Here is a 25,500-nt window from a genome sequence, read left to right as displayed (position 1 = left end):
GGGGCCTGGTGGCTGCTGCCCCTGCACTGCTGGGGGGTGGGGGTGGTGGGAGACATGAGTGGGGGCCTGGGGGAGGCTGCCCGTGGTGGCTAGGGGGTGGGGGTGATGGGAGACATGAGTGTGGGCCTGGTGGAGGCTGCCCTTTCACTGCTGGGGGGTGGGGGTGGTGGTAGACATGGGTGGGGGCCTGGTGGAGGCTGCCCAGGCACTGCTGGGGGGTGGGGGTGGTAGTAGACATGGGTGGGGGCCTGGTGGAGGCTGCCCCTGCACTGCTTGGGGGTGGGGGTGATGGGAGACATGAGTGGGGGCCTGGTGGAGGCTGCCCCTGGTGGCTGGGGGGTGGGGGTGATGGGAGACATGAGTGTGGGCCTGGTGGAGGCTGGCCCTGCACTGCTGGGGGGTGGGGGTGGTGGGAGACATGAGTGGGGGCAGGTGGAGGCTGCCTCTGATGGCTGGGGGGTGGGGGTGGTGGGAGACATGAGTTGGACATGGGTGGGGGCCTGGTGGAGGCTGCCCCTGCACTGCTGGGGGGTGGGGGTGGTGGGAGACATGAGTGGGGGCCTGGTGGAGGCTGCCCCTGGGGGGTGGGGTGGTGGGAGACATGAGTTGGACATGAGTGGGGGCCTGGTGGAGGCTGCCCCTGCACTGCTGGGGGGTGGGGGTGCATGGGGACATGAGTGGGGGCCTGGTGGAGGCTGCCCCTGGTGGCTGGGGGTGGGGGTGATGGGAGACATGAGTGTGGGCCTGGTGGAGGCTGCCCCTGGTGGTTGGGGGTGGGGGTGGTAGTAGACATGGGTGGGGGCCTGGTGGAGGCTGCCCCTGCACTGCTGGAGGGTGTGGGTGGTGGGAGACATGAGTGGGGGCCTGGTGGAGGCTGCCCCTGGTGGCTGGGGGGTGGGGGTGATGGGAGACATGAGTGGGGGCCTGGTGGAGGCTGCCCCTGGTGGCTGGGGGGTGGGGGTGGTGGGAGACATGAGTGGGGGCCTGGTGGAGGCTGCCCCTGGTGGCTGGGGGGTGGGGGTGCATGGAGACATGAGTGTGGGCGTGGTGGAGGCTGCCCCTGCAATGCTGGGGGATGTGGGTGGTGGTAGACATGGGTGAGGGCCTGGTGGAGGCTGCCCCTGCACTGCTGGGGGCTGGGGGTGATGGGAGACATGAGTGGGGGCCTGGTGGAGGCTGCCCCTGGTGGCTGGGGGGTGGGGGTGCATGGAGACATGAGTGTGGGCGTGGTGGAGGCTGCCCCTGCAATGCTGGGGGATGGGGGTGGTGGTAGACATGGGTGAGGGCCTGGTGGAGGCTGCCCCTGCACTGCTGGGGACTGGGGGTGATGGGAGACATGAGTGTGGGCCTGGTGGAGGCTGCCTTTTCACTGCTGGGGGGTGGGGGTGGTGGTAGACATGGGTGGGGGCCTGGTGGAGGCTGCCCAGGCACTGCTGGGGGGTGGGGGTGGTAGTAGACATGGGTGGGGGCCTGGTGGAGGCTGCCCCTGGTGGCTGGGGGGTGGGGGTGATGGGAGACATGAGTGTGGGCCTGGTGGAGGCTGGCCCTGCACTGCTGGGGGGTGGGGGTGGTGGGAGACATGAGTGGGGGCAGGTGGAGGCTGCCTCTGATGGCTGGGGGGTGGGGGTGGTGGGAGACATGAGTTGGACATGGGTGGGGGCCTGGTGGAGGCTGCCCCTGCACTGCTGGGGGGTGGGGGTGGTGGGAGACATGAGTGGGGGCCTGGTGGAGGCTGCCCCTGGTGGCTGGGGGGTGGGGGTGGTGGGAGACATGAGTGGGGGCCTGGTGGAGGATGCCCCTGGTGGCTGGGGGGTGGGGGTGGTGGGAGACATGAGTTGGACATGAGTGGGGGCCTGGTGGAGGCTGCCCCTGCACTGCTGTGGGGTGGGGGTGGTGGGAGACATGAGTGGGGGCCTGGTGGAGGCTGCCCCTGGTGGCTGGGGGGTGGGGGTGATGGGAGACATGAGTGGGGGCCTGGTGGAGACTGCCCCTACACTGCTGGGGGGTGGGGGTGGTGGGAGACATGAGTGGGGGCCTGGTGGAGGCTGCCCCTGGTGGCTGGGGGGTGGGGGTGATGGGAGACATGAGTGTGGGCCTGGTGGAGGCTGCCCCTGCACTGCTGGGGGGTGGGGGTGGTGGTAGACATGGGTGGGGCCTGGTGGAGGCTGCCCCTGCACTGCTGGGGGGTGGGGGTGCGGTGGGGTGCATGGGGACATGAGTGGGGGCCTGGTGGAAGCTGCCCCTGCACTGCTGGGGGGTGGGGGTGGTGGGAGACATGAGTGGGGGCTGGTGGAGGCTGCCCCTGGTGGCTGGGGGTGGTGGGAGACATGAGTTGGACATGAGTGGGGGCCTGGTGGAGGCTGCCCCTGGTGGCTGGGGGGTGGGGGTGATGGGAGACATGAGTGGGGGCCTGGTGGAGGCTGCCCCGGCACTGCTGGGGGGTGGGGGTGGTCAGGGCTGGACTGGGAACTAAAAGAGGCCCTGGAAATAAAGTTCAAAGTGGCCCCATATGACACATTTTCAGCAAGCCCAATGCTTTTCCTATGAGAAAATTTGGAAATACCACAGAAAAGAGGCCCAAGGTGCAGAGGCCCACCGGGAAATCTCCAGAGTTCCCTAAAGGCCAGTCCACCCCTGGGGGTGGTGGGAGACATGAGTGGGGGCCTGGTGGAGGCTGCCCCTGGTGGCTGGGGGGTGGGGGTGATGGGAGCCATGAGTGTGGGCCTGGTGGAGGCTGCCCCTGCACTGCTGGAGGATGGGGGTGGTGGGAGACATGAGTGGGGGCCTGGTGGAGGCTGCCCCTGGTGGCTGGGGGGAGGGGGTGATGGGAGACATGAGTGTGGGCCTGGTGGAGGCTGGCCCTGCACTGCTGGGGGGTGGGGGTGGTGGGAGACATGAGTGGGGGCAGGTGGAGGCTGCCCCTGGTGGCTGGGGGGTGGGGGTGGTGGGAGACATGAGTTGGACATGAGTGGGGGCCTGGTGGAGGCTGCCCCTGCACTGCTGGGGGGTGGGGGTGCATGGGGACATGAGTGGGGGCCTGGTGGAGGCTGCCCCTGCACTGCTGGGGGGTGGGGGTGGTGGGAGACATGAGTGGGGGCCTGGTGGAGGCTGCCCCTGGTGCCTGGGGGTCGGGGTGATGGGAGACATGAGTGGGGGCCTGGTGGAGGCTGTCCCTGCACTGCTGGGGGGTGGGGGTGGTGGGAGACATGAGTGGGGGCCTGGTGGAGGCTGCCCCTGGTGGCTGGGGGGTGGGGGTGATGGGAGACATGAGTGTGGGCCTGGTGGAGGCTGCCCCTGCACTGCTGGGGGGTGGGGGTGGTGGTAGACATGGGTGGGGGCCTGGTGGAGGCTGCCCCTGCACTGCTGGGGGGTGGGGGTGGTGGGAGACATGAGTTGGGGCCTGGTGGAGGCTGCCCCTGGTGGCTGGGGGGTGGGGGTGATGGGAGACATGAGTGTGGGCCTAGTGGAGGCTGCCCCTGGTGGCTGGGGGGTGGGGGTGGTGGGAGACATGAGTTGGACATGGGTGGGGGCCTGGTGGAGGCTGCCCCTGCACTGCTGGGGGTGGGGGTGGTGGGAGACATGAGTGGGGGCCTGGTGGAGGCTGCCCCTGGTGGCTGGGGGGTGGGGGTGGTGGGAGACATGAGTGGGGGCCTGGTGGAGGATGCCCCTGGTGGCTGGGGGGTGGGGGTGGTGGGAGACATGAGTTGGACATGAGTGGGGGCCTGGTGGAGGCTGCCCCTGCACTGCTGGGGGGTGGGGGTGGTGGGAGACATGAGTGGGGGCCTGGTGGAGGCTGCCCCTGGTGGCTGGGGGGTGGGGGTGATGGGAGACATGAGTGGGGGCCTGGTGGAGACTGCCCCTACACTGCTGGGGGGTGGGGGTGGTGGGAGACATGAGTGGGGGCCTGGTGGAGGCTGCCCCTGGTGGCTGGGGGGTGGGGGTGATGGGAGACATGAGTGTGGGCCTGGTGGAGGCTGCCCCTGCACTGCTGGGGGGTGGGGGTGGTGGTAGACATGGGTGGGGCCTGGTGGAGGCTGCCCCTGCACTGCTGGGGGGTGGGGGTGCGGTGGGGTGCATGGGGACATGAGTGGGGGCCTGGTGGAAGCTGCCCCTGCACTGCTGGGGGGTGGGGGTGGTGGGAGACATGAGTGGGGGCTGGTGGAGGCTGCCCCTGGTGGCTGGGGGTGGTGGGAGACATGAGTTGGACATGAGTGGGGGCCTGGTGGAGGCTGCCCCTGGTGGCTGGGGGGTGGGGGTGATGGGAGACATGAGTGGGGGCCTGGTGGAGGCTGCCCCTGCACTGCTGGGGGGTGGGGGTGGTCAGGGCTGGACTGGGAACTAAAAGAGGCCCTGGAAATAAAGTTCAAAGTGGCCCCATATGACACATTTTCAGCAAGCCCAATGCTTTTCCTATGAGAAAATTTGGAAATACCACAGAAAAGAGGCCCAAGGTGCAGAGGCCCACCGGGAAATCTCCAGAGTTCCCTAAAGGCCAGTCCACCCCGGGGGGTGGTGGGAGACATGAGTGGGGGCCTGGTGGAGGCTGCCCCTGGTGGCTGGGGGGTGGGGGTGATGGGAGCCATGAGTGTGGGCCTGGTGGAGGCTGCCCCTGCACTGCTGGAGGATGGGGGTGGTGGGAGACATGAGTGGGGGCCTGGTGGAGGCTGCCCCTGGTGGCTGGGGGGAGGGGGTGATGGGAGACATGAGTGTGGGCCTGGTGGAGGCTGGCCCTGCACTGCTGGGGGGTGGGGGTGGTGGGAGACATGAGTGGGGGCAGGTGGAGGCTGCCCCTGGTGGCTGGGGGGTGGGGGTGGTGGGAGACATGAGTTGGACATGAGTGGGGACCTGGTGGAGGCTGCCCCTGCACTGCTGGGGGGTGGGGGTGCATGGGGACATGAGTGGGGGCCTGGTGGAGGCTGCCCCTGCACTGCTGGGGGGTGGGGGTGGTGGGAGACATGAGTGGGGGCCTGGTGGAGGCTGCCCCTGGTGCCTGGGGGTCGGGGTGATGGGAGACATGAGTGGGGGCCTGGTGGAGGCTGTCCCTGCACTGCTGGGGGGTGGGGGTGGTGGGAGACATGAGTGGGGGCCTGGTGGAGGCTGCCCCTGGTGGCTGGGGGGTGGGGGTGATGGGAGACATGAGTGTGGGCCTGGTGGAGGCTGCCCCTGCACTGCTGGGGGGTGGGGGTGGTGGTAGACATGGGTGGGGGCCTGGTGGAGGCTGCTCCTGCACTGCTGGGGGGTGGGGGTGGTGGGAGACATGAGTTGGGGCCTGGTGGAGGCTGCCCCTGGTGGCTGGGGGTGGGGGTGATGGGAGACATGAGTGTGGGCCTGGTGGAGGCTGCCCCTGGTGGCTGGGGGGTGGGGGTGGTGGTAGACATGGGTGGGGGCCTGGTGGAGGCTGCCCCTGCACTGCTGGGGGGTGGGGGTGGGTGGAGACATGAGTGGGGGCCTGGTGGAGGCTGCCCCTGGTGGCTGGGGGGTGGGGGTGATGGGAGACATGAGTGTGGGCCTGGTGGAGGCTGCCCCTGCACTGCTGGGGGGTGGGGGTGGTGGTAGACATGGGTGGGGGCCTGCTGGAGGCTGCCCCTGCACTGCTGGGGGGTGGGGTGGTGGTAGACATGGGTGGGGGTCTGGTGGAGGCTGCCCCTGCACTGCTGGGGGGTGGGGTGATGGGAGACATGAGTGGGGCCTGGTGGAGGCTGCCCCTGGTGGCTGGGGGGTGGGGGTGATGGGAGACATGAGTGTGGGCCTGCTGGAGGCTGCCCCTGTGAGCTGGGGGTGGAGGTGGTGGTAGACATGGGTGGGGGCCTGGTGGAGGCTGCCCCTGCACTGCTGGGGGGGTGTGGGTGGTGGGAGACATGAGTGGGGGCCTGGTGGAGGCTGCCCCTGGTGGCTGGGGGGTGGGGGTGATGGGAGACATGAGTGGGGGCCTGGTGGAGGCTGCCCCTGGTGGCTGGGGGGTGGGGGTGGTGGGAGACATGAGTGGGGGCCTGGTGGATGCTGCCCCTGGTGGCTGGGGGGTGGGGGTGCATGGAGACATGAGTGGGGGCCTGGTGGAGGCTGCCCCTGGTGGCTGGGGGGTGGGGGTGATGGGAGACATGAGTGTGGGCCTGGTGGAGGCTGCCCCTGCACTGCTGGGGGGTGGGGGTGGTGGTAGACATGGGTGGGGCCTGGTGGAGGCTGCCCCTGCACTGCTGGGGGGTGGGGGTGCGGTGGGGTGCATGGGGACATGAGTGGGGGCCTGGTGGAAGCTGCCCCTGCACTGCTGGGGGGTGGGGTGGTGGGAGACATGAGTGGGGGCTGGTGGAGGCTGCCCCTGGTGGCTGGGGGTGGTGGGAGACATGAGTTGGACATGAGTGGGGGCCTGGTGGAGGCTGCCCCTGGTGGCTGGGGGGTGGGGGTGATGGGAGACATGAGTGGGGGCCTGGTGGAGGCTGCCCCTGCACTGCTGGGGGGTGGGGGTGGTCAGGGCTGGACTGGGAACTAAAAGAGGCCCTGGAAATAAAGTTCAAAGTGGCCCCATATGACACATTTTCAGCAAGCCCAATGCTTTTCCTATGAGAAAATTTGGAAATACCACAGAAAAGAGGCCCAAGGTGCAGAGGCCCACCGGGAAATCTCCAGAGTTCCCTAAAGGCCAGTCCACCCCTGGGGGTGGTGGGAGACATGAGTGGGGGCCTGGTGGAGGCTGCCCCTGGTGGCTGGGGGGTGGGGGTGATGGGAGCCAAGAGTGTGGGCCTGGTGGAGGCTGCCCCTGCACTGCTGGAGGATGGGGGTGGTGGGAGACATGAGTGGGGGCCTGGTGGAGGCTGCCCCTGGTGGCTGGGGGGAGGGGGTGATGGGAGACATGAGTGTGGGCCTGGTGGAGGCTGGCCCTGCACTGCTGGGGGGTGGGGGTGGTGGGAGACATGAGTGGGGGCAGGTGGAGGCTGCCCCTGGTGGCTGGGGGGTGGGGGTGGTGGGAGACATGAGTTGGACATGAGTGGGGGCCTGGTGGAGGCTGCCCCTGCACTGCTGGGGGGTGGGGGTGCATGGGGACATGAGTGGGGGCCTGGTGGAGGCTGCCCCTGCACTGCTGGGGGGTGGGGGTGGTGGGAGACATGAGTGGGGGCCTGGTGGAGGCTGCCCCTGGTGCCTGGGGGTCGGGGTGATGGGAGACATGAGTGGGGGCCTGGTGGAGGCTGTCCCTGCACTGCTGGGGGGTGGGGGTGGTGGGAGACATGAGTGGGGGCCTGGTGGAGGCTGCCCCTGGTGGCTGGGGGGTGGGGGTGATGGGAGACATGAGTGTGGGCCTGGTGGAGGCTGCCCCTGCACTGCTGGGGGGTGGGGGTGGTGGTAGACATGGGTGGGGGCCTGGTGGAGGCTGCCCCTGCACTGCTGGGGGGTGGGGGTGGTGGGAGACATGAGTTGGGGCCTGGTGGAGGCTGCCCCTGGTGGCTGGGGGGTGGGGGTGATGGGAGACATGAGTGTGGGCCTGGTGGAGGCTGCCCCTGGTGGCTGGGGGGTGGGGGTGGTGGTAGACATGGGTGGGGGCCTGGTGGAGGCTGCCCCGGCACTGCTGGGGGGTAGGGGTGATGGGAGACATGAGTGGGGGCCTGGTGGAGGCTGCCCCTGGTGGCTGGGGGGTGGGGGTGATGGGAGACATGAGTGGGGGCCTGGTGGAGGCTGCCCCTGGTGGCTGGGGGGTGGGGGTGATGGGAGACATGAGTGTGGGCCTGGTGGAGGCTGCCCCTGCACTGCTGGGGGGTGGGGGTGGTGGTAGACATGGGTGGGGGCCTGGTGGAGGCTGCCCCTGCACTGCTGGGGGGTGGGGGTGGTGGGAGACATGAGTTGGGGCCTGGTGGAGGCTGCCCCTGGTGGCTGGGGGGTGGGGGTGATGGGAGACATGAGTGTGGGCCTGGTGGAGGCTGCCCCTGGTGGCTGGGGGGTGGGGGTGGTGGTAGACATGGGTGGGGGCCTGGTGGAGGCTGCCCCTGCACTGCTGGGGGGTGGGGGTGGGTGGAGACATGAGTGGGGGCCTGCTGGAGGCTGCCCCTGGTGGCTGGGGGGTGGGGGTGATGGGAGACATGAGTGTGGGCCTGGTGGAGGCTGCCCCTGCACTGCTGGGGGGTGGGGGTGGTGGTAGACATGGGTGGGGGCCTGCTGGAGGCTGCCCCTGCACTGCTGGGGGGTGGGGTGGTGGTAGACATGGGTGGGGGTCTGGTGGAGGCTGCCCCTGCACTGCTGGGGGGTGGGGTGATGGGAGACATGAGTGGGGCCTGGTGGAGGCTGCCCCTGGTGGCTGGGGGGTGGGGGTGATGGGAGACATGAGTGTGGGCCTGCTGGAGGCTGCCCCTGGTGGGTGGGGGTGGAGGTGGTGGTAGACATGGGTGGGGGCCTGGTGGAGGCTGCCCCTGCACTGCTGGGGGTGTGTGGGTGGTGGGAGACATGAGTGGGGGCCTGGTGGGGGCTGCCCCTGGTGGCTGGGGGTGGGGGTGATGGGAGACATGAGTGGGGGCCTGATGGAGGCTGCCCCTGGTGGCTGGGGGGTGGGGGTGGTGGGAGACATGAGTGGGGGCCTGGTGGATGCTGCCCCTGGTGGCTGGGGGGTGGGGGTGCATGGAGACATGAGTGTGGGCCTGGTGGAGGCTGCCCCTGCACTGCTGGGGGGTGGGGGTGGTGGTAGACATGGGTGGGGGCCTGGTGGAGGCTGCCCCTGCACTGCTGGGGGCTGGGGGTGATGGGAGACATGAGTGGGGGCCTGGTGGAGGCTGCCCCTGGTGGCTGGGGGGTGGGGGTTGTGGTAGACATGGGTGGGGGCCTGGTGGAGGCTGCCCCTGCACTGCTGGGGGGTGGGGGTGGTGGGAGACATGAGTGGGGGCCTGGTGGAGGCTGCCCCTGGTGGCTGGGAGTGGGGGTAATGGGAGACATGAGTGTGGGCCTGGTGGAGGCTGCCCCTGCACTGCTGGGGGGTGGGGTGGTGGTAGACATGGGTGGGGGCCTGGTGGAGGCTGCCCCTGCACTGCTGGGGGGTGGGGTGGTGGTAGACATGGGTGGGGGCCTGGTGGAGGCTGCCCCTGCACTGCTGGGGGGTGGGGTGATGGGAGACATGAGTGGGGGCCTGGTGGAGGCTGCCCCTGGTGGCTGGGGTGTGGGGGTGGTGGTAGACATGGGTGGGGGCCTGGTGGAGGCTGCCCCTGCACTGCTGGGGGGTGGGGGTGGTGGGAGACATGAGTGGGGGTCTGGTGGAGGCTGCCCCTGGTGGCTGGGGGGTGGGGGTGGTGGGAGAGATGAGTTGGACATGAGTGGGGGCCTGGTGGAGGCTGCCCCTGCACTGCTGGGGGGTGGGGTGGTGGGAGACATGAGTGGGGGCCTGGTGGAGGCTGCCCCTGGTGGCTGGGGGGTGGGGGTGATGGGAGACATGAGTGGGGCCCTGGTGGAGGCTGCCCCTGCACTGCTGGGGGTGGGGGTGGTGGGAGACATGAGTGGGGGCCTAGTGGAGGCTGCCCCTGGTGGCTGGGGGTGGGGGTGGTGGGAGACATGAGTTGGACATGACTGGGGGCCTGGTGGAGGCTGCCCCTGCACTGCTGGGGGGTGGGGGTGGTGGGAGACATATGTGGGTGCCTGGTGGAGGCTGCCCCTGGTGGCTGGGGGGTGGGGGTGGTGGGAGACATGAGTGGGGGCCTGGTGGAGGCTGCCCCTGGTGGCTGGGGGGTGGGGGTAGTGGGAGACATGAGTTGGACATGAGTGGGGGCCTGGTGGAGGCTGCCCCTGCACTGCTGGGGGGTGGGGGTGGTGGGAGTCATGAGTGGGGGCCTGGTGGAGGCTGCCCTGGTGGCTGGGGGGTGCGGGTGGTGGGAGACATGAGTTGGACATGATTGGGGGCCTGGTGGAGGCTGCCCCTGCACTGCTGGGGGGTGGGGGTGGTGGGAGACATGAGTGGGGGCCTGGTGGAGGCTGCCCCTGGTGGCTGGGGGGTGGGGTGGTGGGAGACATGAGTGGGGGCCTGGTGGAGGCTGCCCCTGGTGGCTGGGGGGTGGGGGTGATGGGAGACATGAGTGTGGGCCTGGTGGAGGCTGCCCCTGCACTGCTGGGGGGTGGGGGTGGTGGGAGACATGAGTGGGGGCCTGGTGGAGGCTGCCCCTGGTGGCTGGGGGGTGGGGTGGTGGGAGACATGAGTTGGACATGAGTGGGGGCCTGGTGGAGGCTGCCCCTGCACTGCTGGGGGGTGGGGTGGTGGGAGACATGAGTGGGGGCCTGGTGGAGGCTGCCCCTGGTGGCTGGGGGGTGGGGGTGGTGGGAGACATGAGTTGGACATGAGTGGGGGCCTGGCGGAGGCTGCCCCTGCACTGCTGGGGGGTGGGGGTGGTGGGAGACATGAGTGGGGGCCTGGTGGAGGCTGCCCCTGGTGGCTGGGGGGTGGGGGTGGTGGCAGACATGGGTGGGGGCCTGGTGGAGGCTGCCCCTGCACTGCTGGGGGTGGGGGTAATAGGGGACATGAGTGGGGGCCTGGTGGAGGCTGCCCCTGGTGGCTGGGGGATGGGGGTGATGGGAGACATGAGTGGGGGCCTGGTGGAGGCTGCCCCTGGTGGCTGGGGGGTGGGGGTGATGGGAGACATGAGTGGGGGACTGGTGGAGGCTGCCCCTGCACTGCTGGGGGGTGGGGTGGTGGGAGACATGAGTGGGGGCCTGGTGGAGGCTGCCCCTGGTGGCTGGGGGGTGGGGGGATGGGAGACATGAGTGGGGGCCTGGTGGAGGCTGCCCCTGCACTGCTGCGGGGTGGGGGTGGTGGTAGACATGGGTGGGGGCCTGGTGGAGGCTGCCCCTGCACTGCTGGGGGGTGGGGGTGCATGGGGACATGAGTGGGGGCCTGGTGGAGGCTGCCCCTGGTGGCTGGGGGGTGGGGTGGTGGTAGACATGGGTGGGGGCCTGGTGGAGGCTGCCCCTGCACTGCTGGGGGTGGGGGTGGTGGGAGACATGAGTGGGGGCCTGGTGGAGGCTGCCCCTGGTGGCTGGGGGGTGGGGGTGGTGGGAGACATGAGTTAGACATGAGTGGGGGCCTGGTGGAGGCTGCCCCTGCACTGCTGGGGGATGGGGGTGGTGGGAGACATGAGTGGGGGCCTGGTGGAGGCTGCCCCTGTTGGCTGGGGGGTGGGGGTGATGGGAGACATGAGTGGAGGCCTGGTGGAGGCTGCCCCTGCACTGCTGGGGGTGGGGGTGGTGGGAGACATGAGTGGGGGCCTGGTGGAGGCTGCCCCTGGTGGCTGGGGGGTGGGGGTGATGGGAGACATGAGTGTGGGCCTGGTGGAGGCTGCCCCTGCACTGCTGGGGGTTGGGGGTGGTGGGAGACATGAGTGGGGGCCTGGTGGAGGCTGCCCCTGGTGGCTGGGGGTGGGGTGGTGGGAGACATGATTGGACATGAGTGGGGGCCTGGTGGAGGCTGCCCCTGCACTGTTGGGGGGTGGGGGTGGTGGGAGACATGAGTGGGGGCCTGGTGGAGGCTGCCCCTGGTGGCTGGGGGTGGGGGTGGTGGGAGACATGATTTGGACATGAATGGGGGCCTGGTGGAGGCTGCCCCTGCACTGCTGGGGGGTGGGGGGGGTGGGAGACATGAGTGGGGGCCTGGTGGAGGCTGCCCCTGGTGGCTGGGAGGTGGGGGTGGTGGCAGACATGGGTGGGGGCCTGGTGGAGGCTGCTCCTGCACTGCTGGGGGTGGGGGTAATAGGGGACATGAGTGGGGGCCTGGTGGAGGCTGCCCCTGGTGGCTGGGGGGTGGGGGTGATGGGAGACATGAGTGGGGGCCTGGTGGAGGCTGCCCCTGGTGGCTGGGGGGTGGGGGTGATGGGAGACAAGAGTGGGGGCCTGGTGGAGGCTGCCCCTGCACTGCTGGGGGTGGGGGTGGTGGGAGACATGAGTGGGGGCCTGGTGGAGGCTGCCCCTGGTGGCTGGGGGGTGGGGGTGATGGGAGACATGAGTGGGGGCCTGGTGGAGGCTGCCCCTGTACTGCTGGGGGGTGGGGGTGGTGGTAGACATGGGTGGGGGCCTGGTGGAGGCTGCCCCTGCACTGCTGGGGGGTGGGGGTGCATGGGGACATGAGTGGGGGCCTGGTGGAGGCTGCCCCTGGTGGCTGGGGGGTGGGGGTGGTGGTAGACATGGGTGGGGGCCTGGTGGAGGCTGCCCCTGGTGGCTAGGGGGTGGGGGTGGTGGGAGACATGAGTTGGACATGAGTGGGGGCTTGGTGGAGGCTGCCCCTGCACTGCTGGGGGGTGGGGGTGATGGGAGACATGAGTGGGGGCCTGGTGGAGGCTGCCCCTGCACTGCTGGGGGGTGGGGGTGGTGGGAGACATGAGTGGGGGCCCGGTGGAGGCTGCCCCTGTTGGCTGGGGGGTGGGGGTGATGGGAGACATGAGTGTGGGCCTGGTGGAGGCTGCCCCTGCACTGCTGGGGGGTGGGAGGGTGGTAAACATGGGTGGAGGCCTTTTGGAGGCTGCCCCTGCACTGCTGCGGAGTGGGGGTGGTGGGAGACATGAGTGGGGGCCTGGTTGAGGCTGCCCCTGCACTGCTGGGGAGTGGGGGTGGTGGGAGACATGAGTGGGGGCCTGGTGGAGGCTGCCCCTGGTGGCTGGGGGGTGGGGGTGATGGGAGACATGAGTGTGGGCCTGGTGGAGGCTGCCCCTGGTGGCTTGGGGGTGGGGGTGGTGGTAGACATGGGTGGGGGCCTGGTGGAGGCTGCCCCTGCACTGCTGGGGGGTGGGGGTGATGGGAGACATGAGTGGGGGCCTGGTGGAGGCTGCCCCTGGTGGCTGGGGGGTGGGGGTGATGGGAGACATGAGTGTGGGCCTGGTGGAGGCTGCCCCTGCACTGCTGGGGGGTGGGGGTGGTGGTAGACATGGGTGGGGGCCTGGTGGAGGCTGCCCCTGCACTGCTGGGGGGTGGGGTGGTGGTAGACATGGGTGGGGGCCTGGTGGAGGCTGCCCCTGCACTGCTGGGGGGTGGGGGTGATGGGAGACATGAGTGGAGGCCTGGTGGAGGCTGCCCCTGGTGGCTGGGGGTGGGGGTGATGGGAGACATGAGTGTGGGCCTGGTGGAGGCTGCCCCTGGTGGCTGGGGGTGGGGGTGGTGGTAGACATGGGTGGGGGCCTGGTGGAGGCTGCCCCTGCACTGCTGGGGGGTGTGGGTGGTGGGAGACATGAGTGGGGGCCTGGTGGAGGCTGCCCCTGGTGGCAGGGGGGTGGGGGTGATGGGAGACATGAGTGGGGGCCTGGTGGAGGCTGCCCCTGGTGGCTCGGGGGTGGGGGTGGTGGGAGACATGAGTGGGGGCCTGGTGGAGGCTGCCCCTGGTGGCTGGGGGGTGGGGGGGCATGGAGACATGAGTGTGGGCCTGGTGGAGGCTGCCCCTGCACTGCTGGGGGGTGGGGGGTGGTAGACATGGGTGGGGGCCTGGTGGAGGCTGCCCCTGCACTGCTGGGGGCTGGGGGTGATGGGAGACATGAGTGGGGGCCTGGTGGAGGCTGCCCCTGGTGGCTGGGGGGTGGGGGTGGTGGTAGACATGGGTGGGGGCCTGGTGGCTGCTGCCCCTGCACTGCTGGGGGGTGGGGGTGCATGGGGACATGAGTGGGGGCCTGGTGGAGGCTGCCCCTGGTGGCTGGGGGGTGGGGGTGGTGGTAGACATGGGTGGGGGCCTGGTGGAGGCTGCCCCTGGTGGCTGGGGGGTGGGGGTGGTGGGAGACATGAGTTGGACATGAGTGGGGGCTTGGTGGAGGCTGCCCCTGCACTGCTGGGGGGTGGGGGTGATGGGAGACATGAGTGGGGGCCTGGTGGAGGCTGCCCCTGCACTGCTGGGGGGTGGGGGTGGTGGGAGACATGAGTGGGGGCCTGGTGGAGGCTGCCCCTGGTGGCTGGGGGGTGGGGGTGCATGGAGACATGAGTGTGGGCCTGGTGGAGGCTGCCCCTGCACTGCTGGGGGGTGGGGGGGTGGTAGACATGGGTGGGGGCCTGGTGGAGGCTGCCCCTGCACTGCTGGGGGCTGGGGGTGATGGGAGACATGAGTGGGGGCCTGGTGGAGGCTGCCCCTGGTGGCTGGGGGGTGGGGGTGGTGGTAGACATGGGTGGGGGCCTGGTGGCTGCTGCCCCTGCACTGCTGGGGGGTGGGGGTGTTGGGAGACATGAGTGGGGGCCTGGGGGAGGCTGCCCGTGGTGGCTGGGGGGTGGGGGTGATGGGAGACATGAGTGTGGGCCTGGTGGAGGCTGCCCTTTCACTGCTGGGGGGTGGGGGTGGTGGTAGACATGGGTGGGGGCCTGGTGGAGGCTGCCCAGGCACTGCTGGGGGGTGGGGGTGGTAGTAGACATGGGTGGGGGCCTGGTGGAGGCTGCCCCTGGGGGGTGGGGTGGTGGGAGACATGAGTTGGACATGAGTGGGGGCCTGGTGGAGGCTGCCCCTGCACTGCTGGGGGGTGGGGGTGCATGGGGACATGAGTGGGGGCCTGGTGGAGGCTGCCCCTGGTGGCTGGGGGTGGGGGTGATGGGAGACATGAGTGTGGGCCTGGTGGAGGCTGCCCCTGGTGGTTGGGGGTGGGGGTGGTAGTAGACATGGGTGGGGGCCTGGTGGAGGCTGCCCCTGCACTGCTGGAGGGTGTGGGTGGTGGGAGACATGAGTGGGGGCCTGGTGGAGGCTGCCCCTGGTGGCTGGGGGGTGGGGGTGATGGGAGACATGAGTGGGGGCCTGGTGGAGGCTGCCCCTGGTGGCTGGGGGGTGGGGGTGGTGGGAGACATGAGTGGGGGCCTGGTGGAGGCTGCCCCTGGTGGCTGGGGGGTGGGGGTGCATGGAGACATGAGTGTGGGCGTGGTGGAGGCTGCCCCTGCAATGCTGGGGGATGTGGGTGGTGGTAGACATGGGTGAGGGCCTGGTGGAGGCTGCCCCTGCACTGCTGGGGGCTGGGGGTGATGGGAGACATGAGTGGGGGCCTGGTGGAGGCTGCCCCTGGTGGCTGGGGGGTGGGGGTGGTGGTAGACATGGGTGGGGGCCTGGTGGAGGCTGCCCCTGCACTGCTGGGGGGTGGGGGTGGTGGGAGACATGAGTGGGGGCCTGGGGGAGGCTGCCCCTGGTGGCTGGGGGTGGGGGTGATGGGAGACATGAGTGTGGGCCTGGTGGAGGCTGCCTTTTCACTGCTGGGGGGTGGGGGTGGTGGTAGACATGGGTGGGGGCCTGGTGGAGGCTGCCCAGGCACTGCTGGGGGGTGGGGGTGGTAGTAGACATGGGTGGGAGCCTGGTGGAGGCTGCCCCTGCACTGCTGGGGGGTGGGGGTGATGGGAGACATGAGTGGGGGCCTGGTGGAGGCTGCCCCTGGTGGCTGGGGGGTGGGGGTGATGGGAGACATGAGTGTGGGCCTGGTGGAGGCTGGCCCTGCACTGCTGGGGGGTGGGGGTGGTGGGAGACATGAGTGGGGGCAGGTGGAGGCTGCCTCTGATGGCTGGGGGGTGGGGGTGGTGGGAGACATGAGTTGGACATGGGTGGGGGCCTGGTGGAGGCTGCCCCTGCACTGCTGGGGGGTGGGGGTGGTGGGAGACATGAGTGGGGGCCTGGTGGAGGCTGCCCCTGGTGGCTGGGGGGTGGGGTGGTGGGAGACATGAGTTGGACATGAGTGGGGGCCTGGTGGAGGCTGCCCCTGCACTGCTGGGGGGTGGGGGTGCATGGGGACATGAGTGGGGGCCTGGTGGAGGCTGCCCCTGGTGGCTGGGGGTGGGGGTGATGGGAGACATGAGTGTGGGCCTGGTGGAGGCTGCCCCTGCACTGCTGGAGGGTGTGGGTGGTGGGAGACATGAGTGGGGGCCTGGTGGAGGCTGCCCCTGGTGGCTGGGGGGTGGGGGTGATGGGAGACATGAGTGGGGGCCTGGTGGAGGCTGCCTCTGATGGCTGGGGGGTGGGGGTGGTGGGAGACATGAGTTGGACATGGGTGGGGGCCTGGTGGAGGCTGCCCCTGCACTGCTGGGGGGTGGGGGTGGTGGGAGACATGAGTGGGGGCCTGGTGGAGGCTGCCCCTGGTGGCTGGGGGGTGGGGTGGTGGGAGACATGAGTTGGACATGAGTGGGGGCCTGGTGGAGGCTGCCCCTGCACTGCTGGGGGGTGGGGGTGCATGGGGACATGGTTGGGGGCCTGGTGGAGGCTGCCCCTGGTGGCTGGGGGTGGGGGTGATGGGAGACATGAGTGTGGGCCTGGTGGAGGCTGCCCCTGGTGGTTGGGGGTGGGGGTGGTAGTAGACATGGGTGGGGGCCTGGTGGAGGCTGCCCCTGCACTGCTGGAGGGTGTGGGTGGTGGGAGACATGAGTGGGGGCCTGGTGGAGGCTGCCCCTGGTGGCTGGGGGGTGGGGGTGATGGGAGACATGAGTGGGGGCCTGGTGGAGGCTGCCCCTGGTGGCTGGGGGGTGGGGGTGGTGGGAGACATGAGTGGGGGCCTGGTGGAGGCTGCCCCTGGTGGCTGGGGGTGGGGGTGCATGGAGACATGAGTGTGGGCGTGGTGGAGGCTGCCCCTGCAATGCTGGGGGATGGGGGTGGTGGTTGACATGGGTGAGGGCCTGGTGGAGGCTGCCCCTGCACTGCTGGGGGCTGGGGGTGATGGGAGACATGAGTGGGGGCCTGGTGGACGCTGCCCCTGGTGGCTGGGGGGTGGGGGTGGTGGTAGACATGGGTGGGGGCCTGGTGGAGGCTGCCCCTGCACTGCTGGGGGGTGGGGGTGGTGGGAGACATGAGTGGGGGCCTGGGGGAGGCTGCCCCTGGTGGCTGGGGGGTGGGGGTGATGGGAGACATGAGTTTGGGCCTGGTGGAGGCTGCCTTTTCACTGCTGGGGGGTGGGGGTGGTGGTAGACATGGGTGGGGGCCTGGTGGAGGCTGCCCAGGCACGGCTGGGGGTGGGGGTGGTGGTAGACATGGGTGGAGGCCTGGTGGAGGCTGCCCTTGCACTGCTGGGGGGTGGGGGTGATGGGAGACATGAGTGGGGGCCTGGTGGAGGCTGCCCTTGGTGGCTGGGGGGTGGGGGTGGTGGGAGACATGAGTGGGGGCCTGGTGGAGGATGCCCCTGGTGGCTGGGGGGTGGGGGTGGTGGGAGACATGAGTTGGACATGAGTGGGGGCCTGGTGGAGGCTGCCCCTGCACTGCTGGGGGGTGGGGGTGGTGGGAGACATGAGTGGGGGCCTGGTGGAGGCTGCCCCTGGTGGCTGGGGGGTGGGGGTGGTGGGAGACATGAGTGGGGGCCTGGTGGAGGATGCCCCTGGTGGCTGGGGGGTGGGGGTGGTGGGAGACATGAGTTGGACATGAGTGGGGGCCTGGTGGAGGCTGCCCCTGCACTGCTGGGGGGTGGGGGTGGTGGGAGACATGAGTGGGGGCCTGGTGGAGGCTGCCCCTGGTGGCTGGGGGGTGGGGGTGATGGGAGACATGAGTGGGGGCCTGGTGGAGACTGCCCCTACACTGCTGGGGGGTGGGGGTGGTGGGAGACATGAGTGGGGGCCTGGTGGAGGCTGCCTCTGGTGGCTGGGGGGTGGGGGTGATGGGAGACATGAGTGTGGGCCTGGTGGAGGCTGCCCCTGCACTGCTGGGGGGTGGGGGTGGTGGTAGACATGGGTGGGGCCTGGTGGAGGCTGCCCCTGCACTGCTGGGGGGTGGGGGTGCGGTGGGGTGCATGGGGACATGAGTGGGGGCCTGGTGGAAGCTGCCCCTGCACTGCTGGGGGGTGGGGGTGGTGGGAGACATGAGTGGGGGCTGGTGGAGGCTGCCCCTGGTGGCTGGGGGTGGTGGGAGACATGAGTTGGACATGAGTGGGGGCCTGGTGGAGGCTGCCCCTGGTGGCTGGGGGGTGGGGGTGATGGGAGACATGAGTGGGGGCCTGGTGGAGGCTGCCCCTGCACTGCTGGGGGGTGGGGGTGGTCAGGGCTGGACTGGGAACTAAAAGAGGCCCTGGAAATAAAGTTCAAAGTGGCCCCATATGACACATTTTCAGCAAGCCCAATGCTTTTCCTATGAGAAAATTTGGAAATACCACAGAAAAGAGGCCCAAGGTGCAGAGGCCCACCGGGAAATCTCCAGAGTTCCCTAAAGGCCAGTCCACCCCTGGGGGTGGTGGGAGACATGAGTGGGGGCCTGGTGGAGGCTGCCCCTGGTGGCTGGGGGGTGGGGGTGATGGGAGCCATGAGTGTGGGCCTGGTGGAGGCTGCCCCTGCACTGCTGGAGGATGGGGGTGGTGGGAGACATGAGTGGGGGCCTGGTGGAGGCTGCCCCTGGTGGCTGGGGGGAGGGGGTGATGGGAGACATGAGTGTGGGCCTGGTGGAGGCTGGCCCTGCACTGCTGGGGGGTGGGGGTGGTGGGAGACATGAGTGGGGGCAGGTGGAGGCTGCCCCTGGTGGCTGGGGGGTGGGGGTGGTGGGAGACATTAGTTGGACATGAGTGGGGGCCTGGTGGAGGCTGCCCCTGCACTGCTGGGGGGTGGGGGTGCATGGGGACATGAGTGGGGGCCTGGTGGAGGCTGCCCCTGCACTGCTGGGGGGTGGGGGTGGTGGGAGACATGAGTGGGGGCCTGGTGGAGGCTGCCCCTGGTGCCTGGGGGTCGGGGTGATGGGAGACATGAGTGGGGGCCTGGTGGAGGCTGTCCCTGCACTGCTGGGGGGTGGGGGTGGTGGGAGACATGAGTGGGGGCCTGGTGGAGGCTGCCCCTGGTGGCTGGGGGGTGGGGGTGATGGGAGACATGAGTGTGGGCCTGGTGGAGGCTGCCCCTGCACTGCTGGGGGGTGGGGGTGGTGGTAGACATGGGTGGGGGCCTGGTGGAGGCTGCCCCTGCACTGCTGGGGGGTGGGGGTGGTGGGAGACATGAGTTGGGGCCTGGTGGAGGCTGCCCCTGGTGGCTGGGGGGTGGGGGTGATGGGAGACATGAGTGTGGGCCTGGTGGAGGCTGCCCCTGGTGGCTGGGGGGTGGGGGTGGTGGTAGACATGGGTGGGGGCCTGGTGGAGGCTGCCCCTGCACTGCTGGGGGGTGGGGGTGCGTGGAGACATGAGTGGGGGCCTGGTGGAGGCTGCCCCTGGTGGCTGGGGGGTGGGGGTGATGGGAGACATGAGTGTGGGCCTGGTGGAGGCTGCCCCTGCACTGCTGGGGGGTGGGGGTGGTGGTAGACATGGGTGGGGGCCTGCTGGAGGCTACCCCTGCACTGCTGGGGGGTGGGGTGGTGGTAGACATGGGTGGGGGTCTGGTGGAGGCTGCCCCTGCACTGCTGGGGGGTGGGGTGATGGGAGACATGAGTGGGGCCTGGTGGAGGCTGCCCCTGGTGGCTGGGGGGTGGGGGTGATGGGAGACATGAGTGTGGGCCTGCTGGAGGCTGCCCCTGGTGGCTGGGGGTGGAGGTGGTGGTAGACATGGGTGGGGGCCTGGTGGAGGCTGCCCCTGGTGGCTGGGGGGTGGGGGTGGTGGGAGACATGAGTGGGGGCCTGGTGGATGCTGCCCCTGGTGGCTGGGGGGTGGGGGTGCATGGAGACATGAGTGTAGGCCTGGTGGAGGCTGCCCCTGCACTGCTGGGGGGTGGGGGTGGTGGTAGACATGGGTGGGGGCCTGGTGGAGGCTACCCCTGCACTGCTGGGGGCTGGGGGTGATGGGAGACATGAGTGGGGGCCTGGTGGAGGCTGCCCCTGGTGGCTGGGGGGTGGGGGTTGTGGTAGACATGGGTGGGGGCCTGGTGGAGGCTGCCCCTGCACTGCTGGGGGGTGGGGGTGGTGGGAGACATGAGTGGGGGCCTGGTGGAGGCTGCCCCTGGTGGCTGGGAGTGGGGGTAATGGGAGACATGAGTGTGGGCCTGGTGGAGGCTGCCCCTGCACTGCTGGGGGGTGGGGTGGTGGTAGACATGGGTGGGGGCCTGGTGGAGGCTGCCCCTGCACTGCTGGGGGGTGGGGTGGTGGTAGACATGGGTGGGGGCCTGGTGGAGGCTGCCCCTGCACTGCTGGGGGGTGGGGTGATGGGAGACATGAGTGGGGGCCTGGTGGAGGCTGCCCCTGGTGGCTGGGGTGTGGGGGTGGTGGTAGACATGGGTGGGGGCCTGGTGGAGGCTGCCCCTGCACTGCTGGGGGGTGGGGGTGGTGGGAGACATGAGTGGGGGCCTGGTGGAGGCTGCCCCTGGTGGCTGGGGGGTGGGGGTGGTGGGAGAGATGAGTTGGACATGAGTGGGGGCCTGGTGGAGGCTGCCCCTGCACTGCTGGGGGGTGGGGTGGTGGGAGACATGAGTGGGGGCCTGGTGGAGGCTGCCCCTGGTGGCTGGGGGGTGGGGGTGATGGGAGACATGAGTGGGGCCCTGGTGGAGGCTGCTCCTGCACTGCTGGGGGGGGTGGTGGGAGACATGAGTGGGGGCCTAGTGGAGGCTGCCCCTGGTGGCTGGGGGGTGGGGGTGGTGGGAGACATGAGTTGGACATGACTGGGGGCCTGGTGGAGGCTGCCCCTGCACTGCTGGGGGTGGGGGTGGTGGGAGACATGTGTGGGTGCCTGGTGGAGGCTGCCCCTGGTGGCTGGGGGGTGGGGGTGGTGGGAGACATGAGTGGGGGCCTGGTGGAGGCTGCCCCTGGTGGCTGGGGGGTGGGGGTGGTGGGAGACATGAGTTGGACATGAGTGGGGGCCTGGTGGAGGCTGCCCCTGCACTGCTGGGGGGTGGGGGTGGTGGGAGTCATGAGTGGGGGCCTGGTGGAGGCTGCCCTGGTGGCTGGGGGGTGCGGGTGGTGGGAGACATGAGTTGTACATGATTGGGGGCCTGGTGGAGGCTGCCCCTGCACTGCTGGGGGGTGGGGGTGGTGGGAGACATGAGTGGGGGCCTGGTGGAGGCTGCCCCTGGTGGCTGGGGGGTGGGGGTGGTGGGAGACATGAGTGGGGGCCTGGTGGAGGCTGCCCCTGGTGGCTGGGGGGTGGGGGTGATGGGAGACATGAGTGTGGGCCTGGTGGAGGCTGCCCCTGCACTGCTGGAGGATGGGGGTGGTGGGAGACATGAGTGGGGGCCTGGTGGAGGCTGCCCCTGGTGGCTGGGGGGAGGGGGTGATGGGAGACATGAGTGTGGGCCTGGTGGAGGCTGGCCCTGCACTGCTGGGGGGTGGGGGTGGTGGGAGACATGAGTGGGGGCAGGTGGAGGCTGCCCCTGGTGGCTGGGGGGTGGGGGTGGTGGGAGACATTAGTTGGACATGAGTGGGGGCCTGGTGGAGGCTGCCCCTGCACTGCTGGGGGGTGGGGGTGCATGGGGACATGAGTGGGGGCCTGGTGGAGGCTGCCCCTGCACTGCTGGAGGATGGGGGTGGTGGGAGACATGAGTGGGGGCCTGGTGGAGGCTGCCCCTGGTGGCTGGGGGGAGGGGGTGATGGGAGACATGAGTGTGGGCCTGGTGGAGGCTGGCCCTGCACTGCTGGGGGGTGGGGGTGGTGGGAGACATGAGTGGGGGCAGGTGGAGGCTGCCCCTGGTGGCTGGGGGGTGGGGGTGGTGGGAGACATTAGTTGGACATGAGTGGGGGCCTGGTGGAGGCTGCCCCTGCACTGCTGGGGGGTGGGGGTGCATGGGGACATGAGTGGGGGCCTGGTGGAGGCTGCCCCTGCACTGCTGGGGGGTGGGGGTGGTGGGAGACATGAGTGGGGGCCTGGTGGAGGCTGCCCCTGGTGCCTGGGGGTCGGGGTGATGGGAGACATGAGTGGGGGCCTGGTGGAGGCTGTCCCTGCACTGCTGGGGGGTGGGGGTGGTGGGAGACATGAGTGGGGGCCTGGTGGAGGCTGCCCCTGGTGGCTGGGGAGTGGGGGTGATGGGAGACATGAGTGTGGGCCTGGTGGAGGCTGCCCCTGCACTGCTGGGGGGTGGGGGTGGTGGTAGACATGGGTGGGGGCCTGGTGGAGGCTGCCCCTGCACTGCTGGGGGGTGGGGGTGGTGGGAGACATGAGTTGGGGCCTGGTGGAGGCTGCCCCTGGTGGCTGGGGGGTGGGGGTGATGGGAGACATGAGTGTGGGCCTGGTGGAGGCTGCCCCTGGTGGCTGGGGGGTGGGGGTGGTGGTAGACATGGGTGGGGGCCTGGTGGAGGCTGCCCCTGCACTGCTGGGGGGTGGGGGTGCGTGGAGACATGAGTGGGGGCCTGGTGGAGGCTGCCCCTGGTGGCTGGGGGGTGGGGGTGATGGGAGACATGAGTGTGGGCCTGGTGGAGGCTGCCCCTGCACTGCTGGGGGGTGGGGGTGGTGGTAGACATGGGTGGGGGCCTGCTGGAGGCTACCCCTGCACTGCTGGGGGGTGGGGTGGTGGTAGACATGGGTGGGGGTCTGGTGGAGGCTGCCCCTGCACTGCTGGGGGGTGGGGTGATGGGAGACATGAGTGGGGCCTGGTGGAGGCTGCCCCTGGTGGCTGGGGGGTGGGGGTGATGGGAGACATGAGTGTGGGCCTGCTGGAGGCTGCCCCTGGTGGCTGGGGGTGGAGGTGGTGGTAGACATGGGTGGGGGCCTGGTGGAGGCTGCCCCTGGTGGCTGGGGGGTGGGGGTGGTGGGAGACATGAGTGGGGGCCTGGTGGATGCTGCCCCTGGTGGCTGGGGGGTGGGGGTGCATGGAGACATGAGTGTAGGCCTGGTGGAGGCTGCCCCTGCACTGCTGGGGGGTGGGGGTGGTGGTAGACATGGGTGGGGGCCTGGTGGAGGCTACCCCTGCACTGCTGGGGGCTGGGGGTGATGGGAGACATGAGTGGGGGCCTGGTGGAGGCTGCCCCTGGTGGCTGGGGGGTGGGGGTTGTGGTAGACATGGGTGGGGGCCTGGTGGAGGCTGCCCCTGCACTGCTGGGGGGTGGGGGTGGTGGGAGACATGAGTGGGGGCCTGGTGGAGGCTGCCCCTGGTGGCTGGGAGTGGGGGTAATGGGAGACATGAGTGTGGGCCTGGTGGAGGCTGCCCCTGCACTGCTGGGGGGTGGGGTGGTGGTAGACATGGGTGGGGGCCTGGTGGAGGCTGCCCCTGCACTGCTGGGGGGTGGGGTGGTGGTAGACATGGGTGGGGGCCTGGTGGAGGCTGCCCCTGCACTGCTGGGGGGTGGGGTGATGGGAGACATGAGTGGGGGCCTGGTGGAGGCTGCCCCTGGTGGCTGGGGTGTGGGGGTGGTGGTAGACATGGGTGGGGGCCTGGTGGAGGCTGCCCCTGCACTGCTGGGGGGTGGGGGTGGTGGGAGACATGAGTGGGGGCCTGGTGGAGGCTGCCCCTGGTGGCTGGGGGGTGGGGGTGGTGGGAGAGATGAGTTGGACATGAGTGGGGGCCTGGTGGAGGCTGCCCCTGCACTGCTGGGGGGTGGGGTGGTGGGAGACATGAGTGGGGGCCTGGTGGAGGCTGCCCCTGGTGGCTGGGGGGTGGGGGTGATGGGAGACATGAGTGGGGCCCTGGTGGAGGCTGCTCCTGCACTGCTGGGGGGGGTGGTGGGAGACATGAGTGGGGGCCTAGTGGAGGCTGCCCCTGGTGGCTGGGGGGTGGGGGTGGTGGGAGACATGAGTTGGACATGACTGGGGGCCTGGTGGAGGCTGCCCCTGCACTGCTGGGGGTGGGGGTGGTGGGAGACATGTGTGGGTGCCTGGTGGAGGCTGCCCCTGGTGGCTGGGGGGTGGGGGTGGTGGGAGACATGAGTGGGGGCCTGGTGGAGGCTGCCCCTGGTGGCTGGGGGGTGGGGGTGGTGGGAGACATGAGTTGGACATGAGTGGGGGCCTGGTGGAGGCTGCCCCTGCACTGCTGGGGGGTGGGGGTGGTGGGAGTCATGAGTGGGGGCCTGGTGGAGGCTGCCCTGGTGGCTGGGGGGTGCGGGTGGTGGGAGACATGAGTTGTACATGATTGGGGGCCTGGTGGAGGCTGCCCCTGCACTGCTGGGGGGTGGGGGTGGTGGGAGACATGAGTGGGGGCCTGGTGGAGGCTGCCCCTGGTGGCTGGGGGGTGGGGGTGGTGGGAGACATGAGTGGGGGCCTGGTGGAGGCTGCCCCTGGTGGCTGGGGGGTGGGGGTGATGGGAGACATGAGTGTGGGCCTGGTGGAGGCTGCCCCTGCACTGCTGGGGGGTGGGGGTGGTGGGAGACATGAGTGGGGGCCTGGTGGAGGCTGCCCCTGGTGGCTGGGGGGTGGGGTGGTGGGAGACATGAGTTGGACATGAGTGGGGGCCTGGTGGAGGCTGCCCCTGCACTGCTGGGGGGTGGGGGTGGTGGGAGACATGAGTGGGGGCCTGGTGGAGGCTGCCCCTGGTGGCTGGGGGGTGGGGGTGGTGGGAGACATGAGTTGGACATGAGTGGGGGCCTGGCGGAGGCTGCCCCTGCACTGCTGGGGGGTGGGGGTGGTGGGAGACATGAGTGGGGGCCTGGTGGAGGCTGCCCCTGGTGGCTGGGGGGTGGGGGTGGTGGCAGACATGGGTGGGGGCCTGGTGGAGGCTGCCCCTGCACTGCTGGGGGTGGGGGTAATAGGGGACATGAGTGGGGGCCTGGTGGAGGCTGCCCCTGGTGGCTGGGGGGTGGGGGTGATGGGAGACATGAGTGGGGGCCTGGTGGAGGCTGCCCCTGGTGGCTGGGGGGTGGGGGTGATGGGAGACATGAGTGGGGGACTGGTGGAGGCTGCCCCTGCACTGCTGGGGGGTGGGGTGGTGGGAGACATGAGTGGGGGCCTGGTGGAGGCTGCCCCTGGTGGCTGGGGGGTGGGGGGATGGGAGACATGAGTGGGGGCCTGGTGGAGGCTGCCCCTGCACTGCTGCGGGGTGGGGGTGGTGGTAGACATGGGTGGGGGCCTGGTGGAGGCTGCCCCTGCACTGCTGGGGGGTGGGGGTGCACGGGGACATGAGTGGGGGCCTGGTGGAGGCTGCCCCTGGTGGCTGGGGGGTGGGGTGGTGGTAGACATGGGTGGGGGCCTGGTGGAGGCTGCCCCTGCACTGCTGGGGGTGGGGGTGGTGGGAGACATGAGTGGGGGCCTGGTGGAGGCTGCCCCTGGTGGCTGGGGGGTGGGGTGTTGGTAGACATGGGTGGGGGCCTGGTGGAGGCTGCCCCTGTTGGCTGGGGGGTGGGGGTGATGGGAGACATGAGTGGAGGCCTGGTGGAGGCTGCCCCTGCACTGCTGGGGGTGGGGGTGGTGGGAGACATGAGTGGGGGCCTGGTGGAGGCTGCCCCTGGTGGCTGGGGGGTGGGGGTGATGGGAGACATGAGTGTGGGCCTGGTGGAGGCTGCCCCTGCACTGCTGGGGGTTGGGGGTGGTGGGAGACATGAGTGGGGGCCTGGTGGAGGCTGCCCCTGGTGGCTGGGGGTGGGGTGGTGGGAGACATGAGTTGGACATGAGTGGGGGCCTGGTGGAGGCTGCCCCTGCACTGCTGGGGGGTGGGGGTGGTGGGAGACATGAGTGGGGGCCTGGTGGAGGCTGCCCCTGGTGGCTGGGGGTGGGGGTGGTGGGAGACATGATTTGGACATGAGTGGGGGCCTGGTGGAGGCTGCCCCTGCACTGCTGGGGGGTGGGGGTGGTGGGAGACATGAGTGGGGGCCTGGTGGAGGC

This window comes from Ambystoma mexicanum, chromosome 14, assembly GCF_040938575.1.
Source record: "Ambystoma mexicanum isolate Mex_15411 chromosome 14, UKY_AmexF1_1, whole genome shotgun sequence".
In the NCBI taxonomy this organism is placed as follows: Eukaryota; Metazoa; Chordata; class Amphibia; order Caudata; family Ambystomatidae; genus Ambystoma; species Ambystoma mexicanum.
Note: the sequence above shows the minus strand (reverse complement) of the source record.